Source organism: Macaca nemestrina, chromosome 5 (genome assembly GCF_043159975.1).
Source record: "Macaca nemestrina isolate mMacNem1 chromosome 5, mMacNem.hap1, whole genome shotgun sequence".
NCBI lineage: Eukaryota > Metazoa > Chordata > Mammalia > Primates > Cercopithecidae > Macaca > Macaca nemestrina.
The window spans coordinates 95,932,347-95,953,519 of NC_092129.1; the positions used below are offsets into that span (position 1 = coordinate 95,932,347).

The window sequence follows — 21,173 nt, forward strand, 5'->3', positions numbered from 1 at the left end:
GTGTTGCTAGTATCTTTCTGCAGATCAGCACTTCACAGAAAAGATACAAACCCTGGTATTGAGTGCAGCTTACCTCTTCAGGCTCATCCTCTCTATGGTGAAGTTCTTACCTATTGCCTTCTCTGTCAAACTTTGATCTGGGACACTGAAGCCCATCAGTCATGATTTTATGTTTTTACTTCTCCTTTTGGGGACCAGGGTTGTATCCCTCCATTCCCATGTGCATTTGTGGAGGGACAAGGTTATACAAAGCCACAAAAACACATGGCTAGGTTGGAGGAAGGAGAATCTTTTGGCATCTGAGCCCCAGATCCTGAATTAGGCCATATAATTCTGGTATGAAAAAAAATTTTATCAGATTCTCCTTGTGCCCATTCATTCAGACAATGGTTATCAAGTATCTATTACAATTCACTTATCCATTTATTTATCTAGCACCTATTTATCTAGCACAAAGATGAGTAAAACAGGGTTCTTTAAGTCAAGATACAGTCTATGTGAAAGATATCTGTATAAATTACTTACAATATAATGTTATCTTTAGGGCTATGAGGAACAGAAGAGCAGAAGATTCCTTCTGTCCAGCAGAGTAAAAGTAAACTTCTCAAAGTCAGTGATATTTAGGCTTGGTATTAAGGAATGAATAGGACTACCTTAGAAAGAGAAGTGTAAGGAATTTCAGAGGTCAGTAACGAGCATTGGCCCTGGGGCATGGAAGTTCCTTGCTAACTTGGAGAAGCACTAGAATTAGATGTGGCTGGAGCACATGGCTGAGGAGAGACTGGAATAGCATGAATGAAGCTGGTTAGTTGCACTGGAACAGCTCACAAAGAGCCTTCCCTTGTAAGAATGTAATTGTGTTCAATTTTGAAAACATTTATTAAACACCTACTAGGTTTCTGGCATTCCATTCTTTGGCCCCTAGAGGTGGAAAGATTACTAAAGCATGGCTCCTACCTTTGAGGGGGTTAAGTCATCTGAATAGACAAAGTTATACAGATCATTCCAGTTTGATGTTAGGACAGGGCTAAATACAAGATGCCCTGGGGCACCCAACCTGAGGGGACAAGGGGTGGGGGCTTGTCTGGAGCAGGTTTCCTGGAAGCATTACTACCAAAGTTTAATCTTGAAGGATAATCTTCCAGCAAAGAAAAGGGAGAAAAAGCTTTCCACGCAGATAGAGCAAAGAGTAAAGACATCATTTATTGTTTTCCTTTATTTTGGAGGGGGAATGTAAGAAGCAGCTCGGTATTACTGAAATATGAAATGAAAGGCTGGATATGGCAGGAGGTAAGAATTGGGAGACAGGTAAGAGTTAGAATATTTGAGATTCTGATACACCGGGCTGAAATCATTAGATTGAGTCTTAGAGGAAATGGAGAGCTATGGAAATGTCTCAATCAGGGGAGTGATGTAATCAATTCTGCATTTTAGATATGTCACTCCAGTGCAGTGGGAAGCAGGACAAATCTGGGGGCAAGGAGACTCGGCTATAGCAATATTCAGGCAAGAAATGCTGAAGTCTTGAAGGAGGGAGTGGAGGGAGGAGATTACTTCATCTATGACTTGTTTGCCTAGATATCTTCTATTGAGCTAATTTTTAAATGACACTATTATGTTAAATGTGGCACTTTAGGTTCATGGCTGATGCTAGACCTAGACAGAAAGAAAACTCATGCTTTAAAAATGAGTCTGGAACACATGTTTATAGCAGCATTATTCACAAAAATCAAAAGGTAGAAGCAACCTGGTTGTCCATTGAGGGGTGAATTGATAAACAAAATATGGCGTATACATACAATGGAAAATATTCAGCTTTAAAAAGGAATACAATTCTATACATCCTGCAAAATAGATGAACACTGAGGCTATGCTAAGTGAATAAGCCAGTCACAAAAAGACAAATACTGTATCATTCCACTTATATGAGGTACCTAGAGTAGTCAAATTCGCAGGGACAAAAAGTAGAATTATGGTTGCCAGGGCTCAGGAGAGGGAAGAATGGTGAGCTAACTTTTTAATAGATACATATTTCCAGTTGGAGAAGACGAAAATTTCTGGTGATGTATAGTGATGATGGTTGCACAACAATATGAATGTCCTTAATGCCCCTGAACTATACACTTAAAAATGGGTAAAGTGGTAAATTTTGTGTTAAAACATATATTTTACCATAATTTTTTTAAAAAAGGAGACAAAGCCATGTATTAATTATGGTATATATTGGTCTTGTCAAATAAAAAAGAGGTAGATCTGCTGAAACTAGATTCACAGAAATGAAGAAACGTAAGCGGTAAAATGATATATTGTTGAATAATCCAATTCATGGCAATCCATAGCAAAACCTTTTCAAAACCGAGACTGAATTCTGTAATACATCTTGAAATATGAGATTTAAAAGACTAAAATACAATCTAGCACCAATTTTTAAAATAATAAAAATCCTAGACCACCCCACCATCTGTTTCTGTAAATAAAGTTTTATTGGGACCTAAGCACACTCATTTGTGTTACACATTTTCTGTAGCTGCTTCCACTCTATCATTACAAAGTTGACTAGTTGCAACAGAGAATGTCTGACCTGTAAAGATTAAAATACATACTGTCTGGCCTGATACTGAAAAATTTTGCTGAACCCTGTCCTAAACATTTGAATATAAACTTTGCCTTAGATAAAAGCCTTGTACCAATGTTAAATGCACCTAGTGCGAGACCATATTTTGGTTATTGGTGAGAATTCTTTTTTTCGTAGGAAAGGAGTGTTGAATATTTATGGGAGAATATTCAAATGGTAGGTAGATAGACCGGTGGGTGAATGAAAAGAGAGAGAGCAAATGTGGTAAAATGGTAACACTTGGTGGATCTTCATGAAGAGTAAAAAGGTGTTCACATATTCTTCCTGCAACTTTTCTAAAATTTGAAGTTTGTCAAAATAAAAATAGGAGAAAAAATAAATAAATAAATAAATCTACCTTTAGAACCCAATTCCTTTCTGTTCTACTCTGCAACTTCTTGAGCACTGGTGATTTTATGACTTCTTATGATTGCAGATTAGAATAAAATGTTCAAGTTAGAGACAAGATCATGCCCTCTCTGCCCCATAAAGGCACAAAACTATTAAAACCAATCACAACCAATTAGTTCCTGGGTGTTTTTTTTTTTTAATTGCTTTTGGATTATTGTGTTTGGGGCTCTCCACATGCTATACAGGTAATGCCAGCAAGTTCTCTTGTTGATGGGCTATAAAAATAACAAATGAGTAGCACACTTTCCCTACCTACATTTCTATAGACACTTAGAAGTAGAATGAGTCTGCTTATGTTCCACTTGCCACTTTAAGGCACCACTTATCCCAGTGTTGGACCAGCTTTCTCTTCACTGTTTTCTGTTTGAAGAGCTGAAAGTGACCTCACTGCTCACAAGCTAATTAGGGACATATAACATGCATCCAGAAAGAGATACTTGAGAACAACTGTCAAGGAGTATATAGCTTCATACTGTCTCAACAATTTCATACTTAGAATATATTCTTAAGACATGCTCAGCACAAGCTTTAAAGTGACATGTATGGGATTTTCTTTGCAGGATTTTTGTTTATTTGTTTGAGGTGGTAAGCAATTGAAGGTAATCTGGGAATTGATGGGGGAGTGAATAGATATAATGTGGTAAATGCCCACCATGGAGTGCTTTGTGTCCTTAAGAAGAACAGAATAGACATGTCCATAGGAACGTGTGCACAGCACAAAAACAGTGCTTGGTGAGAAACAGAGTGACAGATAATAACACAATAGCATTTGGGGAAATTAGAAGTACCTGCACAGAAGACACTGGTAGACATTTTTCAAAAAACACTTAAAGCTAAGTGATACACATTAAATACTTTTCAATAGTTGTTAGCAGAAAAGGGGAATAGAAAGGAATATATAATTAAATTAAACATTAAGAAACTCTTGAAAAGGGAGAAGAGACTTGTAGCCCCAATGATGAGGTTTAAGGAAAAGAAAAAATAACTTACCAGAAGATCCAAGCAACAACATACAATATATAAGTGATGAATACATGAAGCCAAGAAGCAATCAGCAAGAGTAGTTTATCGGGGAAATCTTCCTGGAAAAGGTGACTTTTAGGCACAATACTTTATCCCTTACTCATTACCATCCCCCACTAATACTCCTATTAACCCCACAGAATAGCTGTAGCCATCATAGAAACTAATAATACTTGATGATAACACTGACTATATTCTGGATATTTATTTAGTGCCAAAATACAATCTTGAATAATTTACATGCATTATTTTATTTAACCTCCACAAAACTCAGGACATCAGGATTATTATCATCCTATTTCATAGATGGCGAAACTGAGACTCAGAGACATTAATTTTTCCAAGGTGATATAGCTGGAATGTGGCAAAACAAGATTGATACCCCATATGTTTGACTACAAAGGCTGTGCTCTTAACATATTTTCTGGTGATGACACATGGCAGACACTCAAAAAATGCTTGCTTAATGCCAAACCAAAGAAGGCAACAGTGCTTTTAGAGCTTTCTTCCAGATTTGAAGCCATGCAAGTGGCAGCCAAAACAAATTCCTGTTAATTAACATGCTTGTTATGACAGGTAGTCTCAGTCCTGGATCTCTGTAGGTTTATTCACTCATTGAAAAAAAAATTATTTGATTGAGAATGTACATGTGCTATAGTGTTCTAAGTGCTGAGGATACAGCAATGAACAATTCAAGCAAGGTTTCTACTTTCATGAAGCTACAAATATGTTGGGGGGAGAGAAGGGAGGCTATATTAAAACCAAGATTGTCACCTATCATAGTAAGTCAAAATATAATTGTAAAGTATTAAAAGGTAGCAATATACATGTTATTTAAAGAAAATATACAGGTAAATACCAAAAGAAACAGCTATTTTATGTAGTAGCTACTGAAGAGTGGAGTGGATCTTTGGGTGTATGTGTCAGTGTCTTGTTACAAGGTTTTTAAGAATTATTTGACTTTTTAAACTACATACATGTTTTACTTTGTTAAAACAAAACACACTACAAAGCTACCATTCACCAAACCAGGAAGGGCCTTTGAGGGATAGAGAGAGATATGACAATTGTATCATGTATCTTTAAATTTATTCACAGCCTAGAAATCATCATAGAAACTAACCTTTCCTTCAAATTTTATACCCTAAAATTTCAGCAGACATACTGTCCATTTATTTATTTTTTCTTTTTATTTTCATACTGTCCATTTAATAAATAATTTAGGGTGGGCATGGTGGCTCGCACTTGTAATTCCAGCACTTTGGGAGTCTGAGATAGGACGAATGCTTAAGGCCAGGAGTTTGCAACCAGCCTGGGCAACACAGCAAGACCCTGTCATAAATAAATAAATCAATGGTTTACAGCCTATAATCATAGTTTTAAATTAGTTGGAAAATTCTGTAGAGTCATAAAGCACATGTTTGCTCACTATTTGGATTACCAAAACAAGAAAATGGTATGTTCCCAAAGACCCATGCTCAAAGAATTCTTAACTAGTTAAAATCACCAACTATCAATAGAATTAAATTCAATGATTACAGAGAAAGGTTAGAAAAGTATAGGTAGGAATAATAAAACTATACTTATATGAGATAAAGAACTGGAAAATATTCAGACTGACTAGTAAAGATTCTGGATTACTTAGAAATGACCAAAATAGACTAAAATCGAAATTGAACTTAACCTTTTATTTATTTATTTATTTTTTTAATTGTATACAAAAATCATAACATGATGGCGGAAATTGCTCATGGTAAATGTGACAATTATGTAAGGCTTGGATTGCATCTCATTCTTACACTGATGTGTTACCTGCTCTGAACTGTTCTCTTAGCCAATACCAGGAGAATACCTATAAGTTTCTTTCTTTCTTTATTTCTTTCTTTCTTTCTCTTTTTTTTTTTTTTGAGATGAAGTCTTGCTCTGTCACCCAGGCTGGAGTGCAGTGGCACAATCTCGGCTCACTGCAACCTGTGCCTCCTGATTTCCAAGGATTATCCTGCCTCAGCCTCCCGAGTACCTGGGATTCCAGGTGCACACCACCACACCCAGCTAATTTTGTATTTTTAATAGAGATGGGGTTTCACCATGTTTGCCAGGCTGGTCTCTAACTTCTGACCTTGTGATCAGCCCGCCTCAGCCTCCCAAAGTGCTGGGATTACAGGCGTGAACCACTGTGCCTGGCCAAGTTTTTCTATTTTTATTACTAGTACTTACTACTATTTTTCTGATTCTTCTGTCTCCAAAACCTCACTGCCATTCTTTTCTATAGAACTTTTTTTTTCTCTCTCTCTTTTCTTTTTCCTTTTGTTTTTTTGAGAGAGGGTCTCACTCTATCACCCAAGTTGGAATGTGGAGGCTCACTGCAGCCTCCACCTGCCAGGCTCAAGCAATCTTCCCACCTCAGCCTCCTCAGTAGCTGGGACTACAGGGGCATGTCACCTGGCTAATTTTTTTACAAATTTTTGCAAAGATGGGGTCCCACTGTGTTGCCCTGTCTGGTCTTGAACTCCTGGGCTCAACCAATCCTCCTACTTCAGCTTCCCAAAGTGCTGCGATTACAGGCATGTAATCAGCCTCTTTTCTACAAAAATATTCAATTGCAGTACTTGATTTAAGGAGACTGTAGAAAATTTGGGGAAAAGTTCCAAGATATTGACACTTTGGTAAATAATTCTTAAGAGAAAAACCAAAAGAGCTTGATCTATTAAGTCAGAAGTGAGATAAGGAACATAAGGACTTTTTCTTGTTTGTATCCAGACCAATAACAACAACAAAAAACATAGACCTATGAGCAGCTGACATGAAATTTGTGGTGACTAATTAATTTTTAATTAATAAACTTGTGCTGCCTTGTTCATCTACTAATTTCCAGGTTCCTAATGGCTTACTAATAAATTAGTCCTAATGAAATCAAACAAATCTAAAAGGAACCAGTGCTTCTCTCTCCTAGGATTATCTCCGTGTTTCTAAAGACAGACTAATACTAGAAGGTTACTTCCAAGATTTAATCTGTACCAACCAGTCTAAATATTACTGGTTTTCAAGCATTTGATTTCCCCACACAAAGAGCATGTACTTTCTTACCAGTGACTTGGCACTAAACTCCATCTTCAAATTTAGCTATGCAGTCTTGACTTTGAACTAGACAGGGGATTTCCATATTTTCCGCATCTTCATTTTAATAAAATGCCTCAATTTTCTTCAGTAGTACTTTAAAAAATTCAGGCTCTGTCTCTAAGAAATGAAAGAGTAGAGTGTTGTAGTTTCATAGAAATTTAAATTTAAAGTTTCATATATTATAGGCACCATTCATAAAACTACATATGAAAATTTAGAACTTAAATTAAGCATAAATATTTATCAAAGAGACAGGAGTACGGGCAAGAAACACATACAGCTAAGGATATGGTAGCTTGAATTAGGATCGTGGTAGTGGAAATGAAAATTGAAAGCATTCAGTAAGTGTTTCAGAAGTAGATGGATAATAGTGGGGATGGTGGGAGATGACGGATGGCAACAGAGGAGGCAAGAATGATTTCTAAGTTTTTAGCTCAAGTGACTTGGGGGACAGAGTGCCATTTACTGGGATATGTAGGCTAGAGTACAGGTTTGAGAAAATAACCCTTTCAATTTTGTAGACATTTTACTTTTGAGAAGCCTAGTAGACTTCCAAATGAAGATGTCAAATAAGACGTTAGATATATGACTTTGAGGTTGTGGGGTGAGGTCAGGGCTACAGATGTTGATTTGGGGATCCTAGGCATAGAGACAGTATTTAAAGTCATAGTCCCTAATGAAATAAGAAAAAAAGAGAGAGAGAACTGGGGCTAAGGAGCTAACCCTCATACATGTCACAGTTTAGAGGTTTTACAAAGAGAAGACAGAAAATGAAACTAAAAAGATGTGAATAGAGAGGAGGAACACCAAGAGCATGAAAGATGAAACAGAGACCAAGAAAAGAAACTAACAAATGTTGCTGAGAGATGAGTCAAGTGAGGAAAGAAAATGACCTCTTATTTGGTTACATGAAGGTCAATAGGTCTTCAATGACCTCAAGAACCTTGACATGAGTCCACGGAGTTATGGGGAGAAAAGCCTGAATGGAAGGTGAAGAAGTGAAAACTATGTCTGTAGTCAACTCTTTTAAGAAATTTTGTTGGAAAGGAGGCCTAGAAGTGGTATGATTGTGAGAGGGGAAGATGAGGTCAAGGGGTTTGCTCTGTCATTGCTGTTGTTTTTACTCCTTTTTACTTTGGAAACTTAACCTACAAACGACCAGAGAATAATATAAAGTACCCTCATGTACTCATCACCGAGCTTCAACAATGATCAACTTTTTAGTTTGTTTCACCTATTGCCCCATTAAAATTGTTTTATTAAGGTAAATTTACATAAGTAAAATTCACTGTTTTGGGTGCACAGTTCTGAGTGTGTATAATTGTATACAGCCATATAACCACCACTAAAATCAAGACATAAAACAGTTCAATCACCCCCAAATGGTGTTTCCTGCCCCTTTGTAGTCATCTTCTCCTTTCACTCATAGCTCCTGAGTCCTCATCTAGCTCTTCTAGACTCTAGACCTCCATATCTGACTCCCTGCTGGATAGCTCTACTTGTATGTCTCATAGAAATGTCAGATTCACTATGTTTAAAACTGAATTATTGGAAATGAAAAGACAAGCCACAGACTGGTATAAAAAATACTTGCAAAACATAGCTTCAACAAAGAACATATATCAAACAAATACCTTACTATTGAGCTACTATGATTCAATAATAAGACAAACCGCTCAATTTTTTAAATGAGCAAAAGATTTAAACAGATACTTTACCAAAAAGATATACAGATGGCAAATAAACACATGAAAAGATGCTGGACATTATTAGTCATTATGGAAATGCAAATCAAACCACAATAAGATAGCACTGCATACCCACTAGAACGGCTAAAATTAAAAAGCTGGACCATATCATGTGTTGGCAAGGACGTAGAGCAATTGAAGCTCTCCCATATACTGCTGGTGGTAATGTAAAATTATATCATTACTTTGGAAAATGGTTTGTCAGTTTCTTTAAAAGTTAAACATATACCTAACCACATAATTTTGCTATCCCACTCATAGATATTTACCCAAGCTATAAATGAAACCATGCCCAAGAGAAAGAAAAATATCATCTGTACACACAAAGACTTGTACACTTATGTTCCTAGCAACTTTATTTGTAATAGTCTAAATTAAAAACAACCCAAATGTCCATCAACAAGTGAATGAATAAAAAAAATTTGGTATATCTATACAATGGAATACTACTTAGCAATAAAAGGAAGTGAACTATTGATACACAACAAGGATAGATTCAAAATAATTATGCTGAATGGGAGAAGCCAAACAAAAAGGAGTAATTCATATAGTAGTCCATTCATGTCAAATTCTAGAAAATCCAAACTAATATACAGTGACAGAAAGCAGATCAATGGTTCCCTGAGATAACAGGGCACGGATGGAGGGATGGATTATAAAGGAACACCAGGAAGCTTTTGAAGGTGATGGAAATGTTTATTATGTTGACCATGGTAATGGTTTCATGGCATACAAACATGTTAAAACCCATTAGATTTTACATTTTAAATGTGAGCTTCTCGTTATATATCAATTAGGTGTCACGAAACTATAAATAAAACTTAAATTATTTATCCTTCCCTTAAAACTTGCTCATCCTTTGCTATTGCTTCTGTGAATGCCTGCACCCTCTGCTCAACCACCCAAGTCAGAACGTTGAAGTCATCCAACTCCTCTCTTTGACACTCACCCTCCCATTCAGTACTTATGTCCTATTCACCTGAGCTATTTTCATACAGAGGTGTAAAAAAAACTCTGCTCACCCTAAAGCATGTTTCAGAGAAACTCCCAGAATCCAGAATATATGGACTTTAAGACGATAAAACCATAGGTAGAAAGGTTAACAGTGAAGAGTACGTTTTTCTCTTAGCAGCCCTATCCCCTACACTTGAAAACTTTTCCTGAGTAAAAGCTTGGGATGATGATCCAATAAGCCTGAGCTTCCTGTGACCCTTTAGAGATAGAGACATGTCCTGTGTGCTGCCAGGTCACTAGGAGGAATAAGGGACTTGAGATTTTAGGAAGCCAAGTTCATATACAGAAGGCACTGCTCTTAGTGGAAAATTGTACTAAAGTTGCTTTCATCCTAGTGTGCACATTGTTTGAATCACCATTTGGAAAAAGCAACCCTGAATATTAATAGGTCTTGGATGGGAACACAATGCTTAATTAGGAGGAAACAAAGTAAGTAAATTGCTCAAAAAGAAGTGGAAATAATACACATGGGAAACCCAGGAAATAGAGAAAATAAACATATATAGGAGAACTTGAAAAGAAAAAAAATGAATGAGAGAAAATAGACCAAACCACTAAAACCAACCCAATGTGACAAAGAGGAAAAGCAGTAAAGTACTAAAAAAAATATGTATACACAAATGAAGTGACGCATAGTTTTTATTGCTTTCCTCTATATGCAGTTTTCCTGCCAAAATATTAAACACATGTAATCATAATTTACATGCTGTGTATAAAACCAAACAAAATATACACAGCCTTCGAATAAATGTTCATTGTATTTTACTTATAATTAGTGATGTCCCATGATAGAGGTATCTGGAATATCATATCTAAATACTTTTTTATTCAACCCGAGAAAGCATAAATTTAAAAAGATGAAAAAATAGAAAAAAATTAAAAACGTAAATACTTTTTGAAAGCATGACATGACAAATATTCTTTGACATATGTAATCGCAGCACTTTGGGATGCCGAGGTGGGTGGATCACCTGAGGTCAGGAGTTCGAGACCAGCCTGACCAACATGGAGAAACCCCATCTCTACTGAAAAATACAAAATTAGCCAGATGTGATGGCGCATGCCTGTAATCCCAGCTACTCGGGAGGCTGAGGCAGGAGAATCGTTTGAACCCTGGAGGCGGAGGTTGTAGTGAGCTGAGATGGCACCATTACACTCTGACCTGGGCAACAAGAGCAAAACTCCATCTCAAAAATAAAAATAAAATAAAATAGATATCAGTATTATTCATATAAGCCTATGACTTAAAAATTGTATTTTATTTCTGGGACATTTTCAAATACTGTCCTTAATGTACCTCTTAATGCATGATGGTAGGGAAATACAAGCTGTTTGAGAATTAATTATAAGAAATTGGAGGGAGTGGGTTATATGGAGTGCTGCCTATTTTTAGCTCCTCAACCCTAACACTACACATCTGATATTTTAAAATGAAGATCAAATACAGTTCTCTTGGATGCCCGCCCTCAGCTCCTGCCTCACATGCGATCATTTTGGCCACAGCTCTGCTCTCAGTGTGTCTTTGCATGACAGTTTTTTCTTCCTGTTTTTAAGCATTGCTGACTTACACTGTCTCTCTGGACCCCTCTAGGCATATTGTCGTCCAGCCTTTTAGCTCATGGACCCTTTAATTATGCCATGTACAGGAAGCAGGCTGGAAAGGATGGCAACTGTAGACATATCTGCCAACAGATGAGTGAAAATGTGCCTTCACTTGCCTTATGCGCTGGGAATATCTCTGACAGAAAAGAAAAAATATATATTACATATATATATGACCTCTGTCTTGCTGTCAGGGTAGTGAAATCCATTGTGATCTGCTGTGTAGATGTCAGCTCCACCATTTTCTAGTGCCTGGAGGCAGATTTAAGTTGAATACTCAAATGCAACCCAAAAATCCTCTCTCTGAAATCTAAGTGAAATGCGCCTATCTTTTCCCTTGCTCCATTTATCAAGATTATCTGGAAATTTTCAACTACTTCTATTTATATATTCATTTTCTGTATTTTATCACTTTGAAGTTTCCCCTAATCACCAGGCAATGGCTCAACATATTACTGTTGCTTGAACAGTCACTTCTAGCAAGATGATGTTGTCACATTAATGATCCTGTGACCTTTAGGAATAAGAAATATATAAACACCAACTGTTTCCATTAGAAACGGTGGTTCCTTCATCCACTATAAAGGAAAATATAATGTTCACATATTGAGTGCAGAGTAATGGAAATTCCATTCCAAGCTTAGAGAAAAACTTCCCTGCATTTATGGCTATAATACCTGAAGTTATCATCTGTTGAATTTTTCCATAAAATCCTCTCTGACTGCCGTGGACTAACTAGCATGCTTTCTGAAAATAAATTGGTATAATTTCCAGTAAATGTGGTAGATGGAGCTGACAAGTTCAGGCCACTTTCCCACTAAAAACACCTAAAATTGTAGGATAAAATAAAGCAAACTGATTTACTTACTAGAGTTGAGCTCAAACTAAAGAAAGGAAAATTTCCAGGATCTGGGAAAGAAGCAGGCACCAAAACCTAAAATGGCAAGAATAGAAGTGTTGGGGACCACACAGCCAACAGACCCAGGCGTGGGCCTTCAGGGCTTGAAGCTAATATTTTAATGTCTTTAGAGGAACAGAAGAATTGAGGCTTCAGCTATTCGGAGGCGAGGCATGGGAACAGCATTATTTTTTGCCATCTGTGAGGTAGGACCCTGGCCAGCTCCTCCCGCAAGCCCAAGAGTGCATCTCCTGGGCACTGGGCAAAGATAATCACCTGTGAATTGTCACTAAACCTGAGCCTTTGTCTGTGGTATCTGAATCTGTGATACCAGCACGATATAGGATTTAACAAAACTGGTCCAGAACAGACAAGAATCCTAGATTCTCTGCAGAGGAAGACATAAAGGAAACATAGCTCAAATGAGGCTTCCACAGAAAACTCGATCACAGCTGAGTTCACAGTAAAGTATTACACTTACGGAAGGAAATAAACTGCTGTGAGGAAGAGCAGGGCATGCAGACCCAGGAACTGAGATAATAGAACAATCAGAAAAGGTCTATACAGTAAATATGATTATAAAGCTTAAATAGATTTTAAGGGTAATATGGAAAGCAATCAGCTAACACTTTCCCCTACAATGAACTAGGATGGGATGAATAGGGGCGGTCACAGACACACTAGCTGGTGTAATGTCCCAAACATTGGGAGAGATGAGGGAAGTGATTATTATAAGGACTGCGGAATTTAGTGGCTGTTGCTAAGTACCACTGATTGAAGGATGAAAGAAAATGACAGACTCAGATTTATTAACCAAGAACTGAAAGGAAAGTGTGAGAATTAGGGGACAGGGAGCTTCTTAACAGGTTTTAAAGAGACTCTAATCTCCTGCAGCCAGAGGGCAGAGGACAACCAAAAGATGAGCACAAGGCTTAACCAGATGAATGGCAGAACTTCAGAGAAGACTGAATTCTCAGCCTAGGCCAGTCTCCTATGTCAAAGTCAGGGTCCCCATGGGGAATGAGAGGGATCCTGAGAGCTGGGATGAGATATTTGGGTAGATTCAAAAGAGAGCCTTAGATCTCCAGTTTCTTCTGAAACTTCTGGAGCTTACAAAAAAAGTCCCCCCTCACTACTTTCCTGAAAACTATTTAGAGGCATCAAATGAAGCAGGAGCTTGACCTCCAGGATCTGCTGTTTCCATGGCCACCACCTTCATACTTAGGATCAAATCTCAGCATAACCAAAATGGGGGAGGAGGGCCTGCTAAGGGAGGAGAGAGATGATGTCAAGATTGCTGTAGGATCTGGCTAACAAGTAAAACAGGAATGGGGGTGGTTTGGCAAGAGTGAGGAGGACATGCAAGGAGAGGATTCTCTGGGTACCAGATCAAGGTGAGTGAAACCTAAAGTTAAATAAGGGGGAGTTTACTGATATGAGGACACTCTGCCATAACCTTTAACAAAATTTAACATCCTCCCAAGGGCCCTAGGCGACAGTTCTAATACTCGGCTTAGATTCCTCTTAAAATCTTAGAAAAAGTGATAGCTTACATTCAATAAAGTTGAGATGTGATTACTGTAGTGGCAAACTGTGGAGAAAGTGATCAAAAGGCTCAGAGAAGAAGACATGTAGAATGGGTCTAATCTTACTGGCTGACCACTATGGGGTCAGTCCTGCCTGGAGGACAGTCTAGTTTCCAAGGTGAGAAAGAGTGCACTGGTGAGGGAACACCAAAATCATTGAAAAGCTCAAGATGCATGTCCTTTGTGGATGACACTGGAAAACAGAAGATGCCAATTCATATCTCAGCTCCCTGAAAGCATTGGAAGCAGTGGTATCCCAGAGGAGCAAAGGCCAAATGGCAACATCTAACCATCAAACATAAGATGGGCGTCACTTCAATAACAGGCAGCAAGGACGCAATGGCAGCATAGATCCACAGGGGTCTATGAAGATAGCTCAAGGAATGTGGTGTTCTTAGGGCAACACAGATGGGCAACTAACAAAGGTATACTTAAAAGAGATCAAGAATATGGGAGGCCGAGGCAGGAGGATCACTTGAGCCCAGGAGTTCGAGACTAGTCTGGGAAACATGGTAAAACTCCATCTCTACCAAAAATATTAAAAAAAAAAAAAAATTAGCCAGGCATGGTGGCACGCCTGTAGTCCCAGCTACTCGGGAGACTGAGGCATGAGAATCACTTGAACCCAGAAGGCAGAGGTTGCAGTTAGTTAGCCAAGATCCTGCCACCGCACTCTAGCCTGGGTGACTGAGCAAAGAGAAGGACTCCATCTCAAAAAAAAAAAAAAAGAATGAGAGAGAGAGATTAAGAATAGAGGAGCAGAGCTCTCTCCTCCCACTGCCCAAGATGCCAAAAGGAAAGAAGGCCAAGGGAAAGAAGGTGGCTCCGGCCCCTGCTGTCATGAAAAAGCAGGAGACCAAGAAAGTGGTGAATCCCCTGTTTGAGAAAAGACCTAAGAATTTTGGCATTGGACCAAAAGAGACCTCACCCGCTTTGTGAAACGGCCCTGCTGTATCAGGTTGCAGCGGCAGAGAGCCATCCTCTATAAGCAGCTGAAAGTGCTTCCTGCTATTAACCAGTTCACCCAGGCCCTGGACCGCCAGACAGCTACTCAGCTGCTTAAGCTGGCCCACAAGTACAGACCAGAGACAAAGCAAGAGAAGCAGCAGAGGCTGTTGGCCCGGGCGAGAAGAAAGCTGCTAGCAAAGGGGACGTCCCCACTAAGAGACCACCTGTCCTTCGAGCAGGAGTTAACACCATCACCACCTTTGTGGAGAACAAGAAAGCTCAGCTGGTGGTGATTGCACACGATGTGGATCCCATCGAGCTGGTTGTCTTCTTGCCTGCCCTGTGTCGTAAAATGGGGGTCCCTTACTGCATTATCAAGGGGAAGGCAAGACTGGGACGTCTAGTCCACAGGAAGACCTGCACCACTGTCGCCTTCACACACGTGAACTAGGAAGACAAAGGCGCTTCGGCTAAGCTGGTGGAAGCTATCAGGACCAATTACAACGACAGATACGATGAGATCCGCCGTCACTGGGGCGGCAATGTCCTGGGTCCCAAGTCTTTGGCTCGTATCGCCAAGCTCGAAAAGGCAAAGGCTAAAGAACTTGCCACTAAACTGGGTTAAGTGTACACTGTTGGCCGGGCGCGGTGACTCAAGCCTGTAATCCCAGCACTTTGGGAGGCCGAGACTGGCGGATCACGAGGTCAGGAGATCGAGACCATCCTGACTAACACAGTGAAACCCCGTCTCTACTACAAAAATACAAAAAAACTAGCTGGGCGAGGTGGTAGGCACCTGTAGTCCCAGCTACTCGGGAGGCTGAGGCAGGAGAATGGTGTGAACCCAGGAGGCGGAGCTTGCAGTGAGCGGAGATCTGGCCACTGCACTACAGCCTGGGCGACAGAGCAAGACTCTGTCTCCAAAAAAAAAAAAGTACACTGTTGAGTTTCCTATACATACAAATAATTAAAATACAAATTTTCCTTCAAAAAAAAAAAAAAGAGTAGAGGAGCAGAAGCCTGGGGTCAGCAAGCCCAATGGAGAAACACTATCTCCTGCTCAGTGCCCAGGCCAGAACTGATTCTCTAACCAGAACCCACTGACTAAAGGAGAAGCTGAGTCTCCAAGAAGCTGGGCTCTGCACCACCATGGCAAGAATATACTGTATTGATTCTCCCAGTCTTTCCCAAGACATCCTATGACTACTTGCTCAGATAAACATATATTAGGGGAAGGGAACTACTCAAAGTACCACCATGGCCCTCCCATTGGAGTAGTGGTAAATGGTGGTTAGATAGTCAATGGAGTTCTCACCTAGTGCCATCTCACAGCAGGTTTCACACATGCACAGACCCATCTCATGGTCGTTTCCTTGGTTCCTAAATGCATATTTGGAGTAGGCATACTTAGGAGTTGCAGAAAGCTCACATTTGTTTTTTTGACCTATAACATAAGAACTTGAAGTAGGAAAAGCCAAGTAGATGCCTCTGAAACTATCTTCTGGCCAAGACAGAAAATCTAAACAGTATCAGCCCTGGAGGGAGTGGCAGAGATTATTGTCACCCTCAAAGACTTGGAGGACTCAAGAGTGCTGGTCTTTGTTATATATCCCCTTTTAATTCAATAGATTCTCCCCCATCCAAATTGAATGCATGAAGGTCCTTAATGGTTAACTGCTATAACTTAACCAAGTAGGAGCCCCAGCTGCAGCTTCTGTACCAGATGTGGTGTCTTTGCTAGAGCAGATGAACACAGCTTCAGGACGTGGTATGGGGTCACTGGTCTGCCATGAAGGAGGATCAGAGGCAGTTTGCATTTGCATGGGACAGACAAAAATATAGATTTATAGTTTTGTCCAGGGCTATGTTAATTTTCCTGCTCCCTGTCAAAACAGAGTCTGAAGGTGCTGTTAGGTGACATGAAAGGCTGCTAGCTTTAATAACAAGACTGAAAGTGCCTGTAGCAGGGCTCTGTAGTAGACCCAGGCTTCAGCACAAGCAGCCTTGCCACTTTGGCCACATGACCGAAAAGATCTCTCAGCACTTAGGGGTGTCTGTGGTGGAGGAAGACAATCTGTGGAGCCTCTCACAAGTGCTAATAGAAGACATTTAGGGTTCTGGTGCAAGACCCTGCACTCTACAGCAGAGAACCATAGACCATTTGAAAAGCAGTTCCTGACATGCTTCTAGACCCTGGTGGAAGCTAGACAATGCCAGACTCAACAAGGCCTAAACTGCATGGGTCTTGAACAAGCTATTATAAAATGAAAATGATATATTCGGGATCAGGCTCAAGAGAATCCAGAGGGCACAAGAGCTTGGTTCATGGGTGGAGTGGCTTTATAAGTTGTTACAAGTTGAAAATGGAATGTTTCCATACAGCAGCCCAACTCAAAGTGTCTCAGGAAGAGTGGTGAGGGGAAATCTCTCTGATGAATAGATTCAGATAATGCACATCAGCATCCACTTTGTGTGGAAAGAGAAGTGACCCAAGATAAAGCTATATGAGGGCTCATGAGCAGTGGCAGATGGCTGAAGGGAAATTACAAAGCATGTAATTTTCAAGTTTACTCTTGATTCAGAAAAGTGGTGTATGCTGGCTTCTTTATAATGTTTATATTATTAGAGAAGAGAAAAGCCCATTTCTTGGTGTCCCTAAAAACAAAAGAACAAGTTACAGTTGCATTCCATCTTTGCCAATTATTCTAGTTTATAAAAAGGGAGTTAGGACACCTTCCCTAACTAGGAAACAATTGCAAGTTTATGTCCACAGAATGACAGCCTTTGAGTCCACCTTTCTCAAGATGGGGCAGAATGGGGAGCTGGCTCTTAACTATGCAGACTTTTGAAATACAAGAAGTAACTTCAGCAGCAGAAACTGAAAAAAACAGCATAGTTAACAGTTATTTTGATCTAATATTATCTTGGTTGGAAAACAAAAAAGACTTCCTTGAAAAATCTTTAAGTTAATTTTTGTACACTGTTTTAATTTATATCTCACTGTTATACAAAAGAACCAACTAGTGAATTCAGGTCTGCCATCGAGAACATTAACCCTGCTCTTGCCAAGTGTTCCTAAGATAGCCATGTAACCAACAAAGCATCACTGCCCAGAGTGCTTGAAGAGCGCCTACAAATAAATAGGATAAAGTAAACCCCAAAGAGAAACCAAGCAAACAATTCACAGAAGATGAAAACCTGAAAGGCTAAAAAAACACTTCAAGAGATGCTCACCTTCAATACTAATCACAGAAATGCAAAGTAAAACAGTGGCAAATTGTTCATCATACATTACTAAGTATTGGTAAGGTTGTGAGGGAATTAGACTTCTCATTCAGTCCTGGTAGATGGGTAACCATTTTGGAGAGCAATGTGGTAGTACCCAGAAAGCTGAAGTTTGTACACCATATACAGATTAGAAATACTATGATACAAGTGCACAAGAAGAACTACACAATAAGATTTTAGTCATACTGTCATAGAAAAATAGTGAAGCAACCTAAATATTCATCAATTGGGGACTGAAACATAATTATGATACATTCCTAGATGGAAACTACATAGTGATTTACATGTGAATGAGCTAGTTCTACAAGCATCAAAATAGGGTAAGTCTTGAAAACACAATATTGAATAAAAACAGCAAAATACTATTTATTTAAACAGCACTACAGGCAATATTGTTTGTGGATCCATACATATACCATAAAATTCAAAAGCATGAAAAAGAAATAAGAACCAACTTCAAGAGAATAGTTAGCTCTGGGGTGGAACAAAGAGAAGATTCAAATTCTATCTGTAACTTTTTAATGTATTTTAAAAAATCCTACAGGGCATGGTGGCATGCACCTGTAGTCCCAGTTACTCGGGAGGCTGAGGCAGGAGCATCACTGGAGCCTAGGAGTTCGAGGTTACGGTGAGTTATGATTACACCACTGCATTCCAGCCTGGGAGACAGAGGAAGATCCTGTCTAAAATGAAAATAAATATTAAAAAAAATCTGAAGTAAATATGGCAGAACACTAACATTTGTTAAATGTTGACAGTGGGTAGTTTTATGTTTGAAATGTTTTGTCATTTTAAAAAAATAGTCAATTCATTAAATTAAAACATACAATGTAATAAAGCAGAGGGAGCACCCCAGTCCTGCAGCAGGGCGGCTATTCATCATGGGCTAGGGCAGATGGGTGGAGGGACTCAGGAAAGCCAGCGGGGGCCCCCAGCTCAGTGTGGGTTGAGAGCTGTGGCTGTGGAAATGAGAATGGCACAGGGAGCAGGTGAACTGCAGGGAAAGTCTCCTGGCCTGGGTTGGATAGGCCTAGGGTGGAGGAGGAAGGGCTTCGGCCCTCGCCTTGGGCTGTCCGGGTCCAGCCAAGTCAGGGCAGGTAGAGGGGAGGGCATGTGGGCTGAGGGTCAAAATTGCACAGCATTAGGTGTTGGGGCACCCATGGGGATGCCTCCCTTCCCCCTTCTCCCCCCAGCCCCTGTGTTGCTCTCCTGCCTCCTCTTTTTCCAGCCCCCTTCCCTACACAGAAATGGTCTTTCCCTTTCTCCAGCTATCCATCACGGGCACCTCTATTTTGTCTATATTATAGTACTGGTGTCAGCATTAATTTCTTTATCCTCCTGCCTCAGCCTCCTGAGTAGCTGAGACTACAGGTGCACATCACCACTCCTAGCTAATTTTTTATTTAAATTTTCAAGTTAAATTAAGTTTTAAAATGTTTTGGCTTCCAATTCCCCCACCCTATTCAGCAGCTGTTGAAGAAAAAAAAAGGGCTTCCCTTTTAATACCTCCCTTCTAAGACTTTATTTCACATCTTTTCTAATAATAATAATCCACTAAAATCAACTGTGTGTCAACTATTGGGTGGGCTCAGTACTTTACAGAAATGATTTCATTTCATTCTCATTTTTAAAACAGTCAAGAAAAAGAAATAACCCAATGAGAGAGTTTAGCCCCTTGCTACGGGTTATCTCCATCTCATAGATATAAAACTGAGGTTCAAAAAGGTGAAGTCACTGAAATAGGGTCCACAAAATGGCCCAGCAGAAATTTAAATTCAGCCAGCTTCTAGAGCTCAGCCGCAGGGCTGATGGAACCATGGGGCTACAAGGGAAGACTTGTCCCTGGCCGGAAGACTTGTCCCTGGCCAGAAGTCTGAAGGGCTCTGGAGCATACTATTTTACTTAGTGTTATAAGTTTTACGAGTCCTGTTTTCCTGTAAATTTAGGACTTTGTGACTTTTCAGTATAAGTGCTTAGATTATTAGATTTTCTACAACAAAACCGAATTTTATTTGGAAGGCGTCACATCATTCTCAAATATGAAAAACTATATTGTGGAAGAACATCAAACATCTAATCAACCCATTTCAGTCTCTCTCTCTCTCTCTCACACACACACACACACACACAAACACACACACACACACACACACACACAGTCTCTCTCACAGGCACCCACACTTCCGGATCTACTAACCGAGATCAGCAGGCTAAAGGGCTTCTCAGAGACTCCCCTCAGCATTAAGGATGCTAATTGCTACTCTAGCAGTTACTGGAAGATCAAAGACCCGCCCACAGAGCAGAGCTGCGTTTCATCTTCCACAGACCAAACACTAATACTGCCCATCCCCCGCCAGCCTCTGCCCTCTCAAGCTGGCGGGTTGGACCAATTCCCTTTCCTCTTCCTCACATGCTCTCCCCGGCCCCTAAAATAGCTCTGCGCCAGAAATAAACACTCAGAAAAATGCTTGCGGAATGAATGGAGAAAGGTAACTTCACTATCGTTATGATTCCCTTCTAATTACCACTGGCTTGTGGAAGGATGTGCTTGTTTGTTTCTGGTAGCCGTTCAGAAACCCATCACAGGGAGTCCTCCCCAGTCCCTCTCCCAGGAGCGGGAACAGCAATTCTACAGCCTCATCACCCTTCCCTCTGGCACCAAAGGCCCTGGGCACACACCACGAATCCCCGTCCCACACTCTGGGTCCCAGCCGTCATGGGCTGCGTGGTCACTGGGCTTTCACTCAGGAGGGTTCGAGTTTTGCTGGAAAGCAGCTCTGTGGAAAAGGCTTCCCCTTTCCTGGGGCAAAGCATCGCCCTGCTGGGGCTGGCACAATAACAGGCAGGGGGAGGGGGTGCCACGCGTGGCAAAGAGGAGTCGGCACAACCAAAGAGGCCCGGTCACTCTGATGGTGTCAACT

The 21,173-nt window shown here is 40.1% G+C and overlaps 1 long non-coding RNA gene and 1 pseudogene across 1 annotated transcript in view; one reads left to right on the top strand and one right to left on the bottom strand.

The window, feature by feature from the left end:
* Positions 1 to 4,045: 4,045 nt before the first annotated feature.
* The window catches only part of LOC105496634 (uncharacterized), a 37,187-nt gene continuing 20,059 nt past the window's right edge, over positions 4,046 to 21,173 (bottom strand). The window contains exons 2-3 of the long non-coding RNA XR_011623083.1: positions 7,136 to 7,285; positions 4,046 to 4,107 (exon numbers count right to left, since the gene is read on the bottom strand). This is a non-coding gene — a long non-coding RNA (uncharacterized lncRNA). The remainder of the gene's footprint in view (positions 4,108 to 7,135; positions 7,286 to 21,173) is intronic.
* On the top strand, positions 14,803 to 15,596 carry LOC105496627 (large ribosomal subunit protein eL8 pseudogene; annotated as a pseudogene).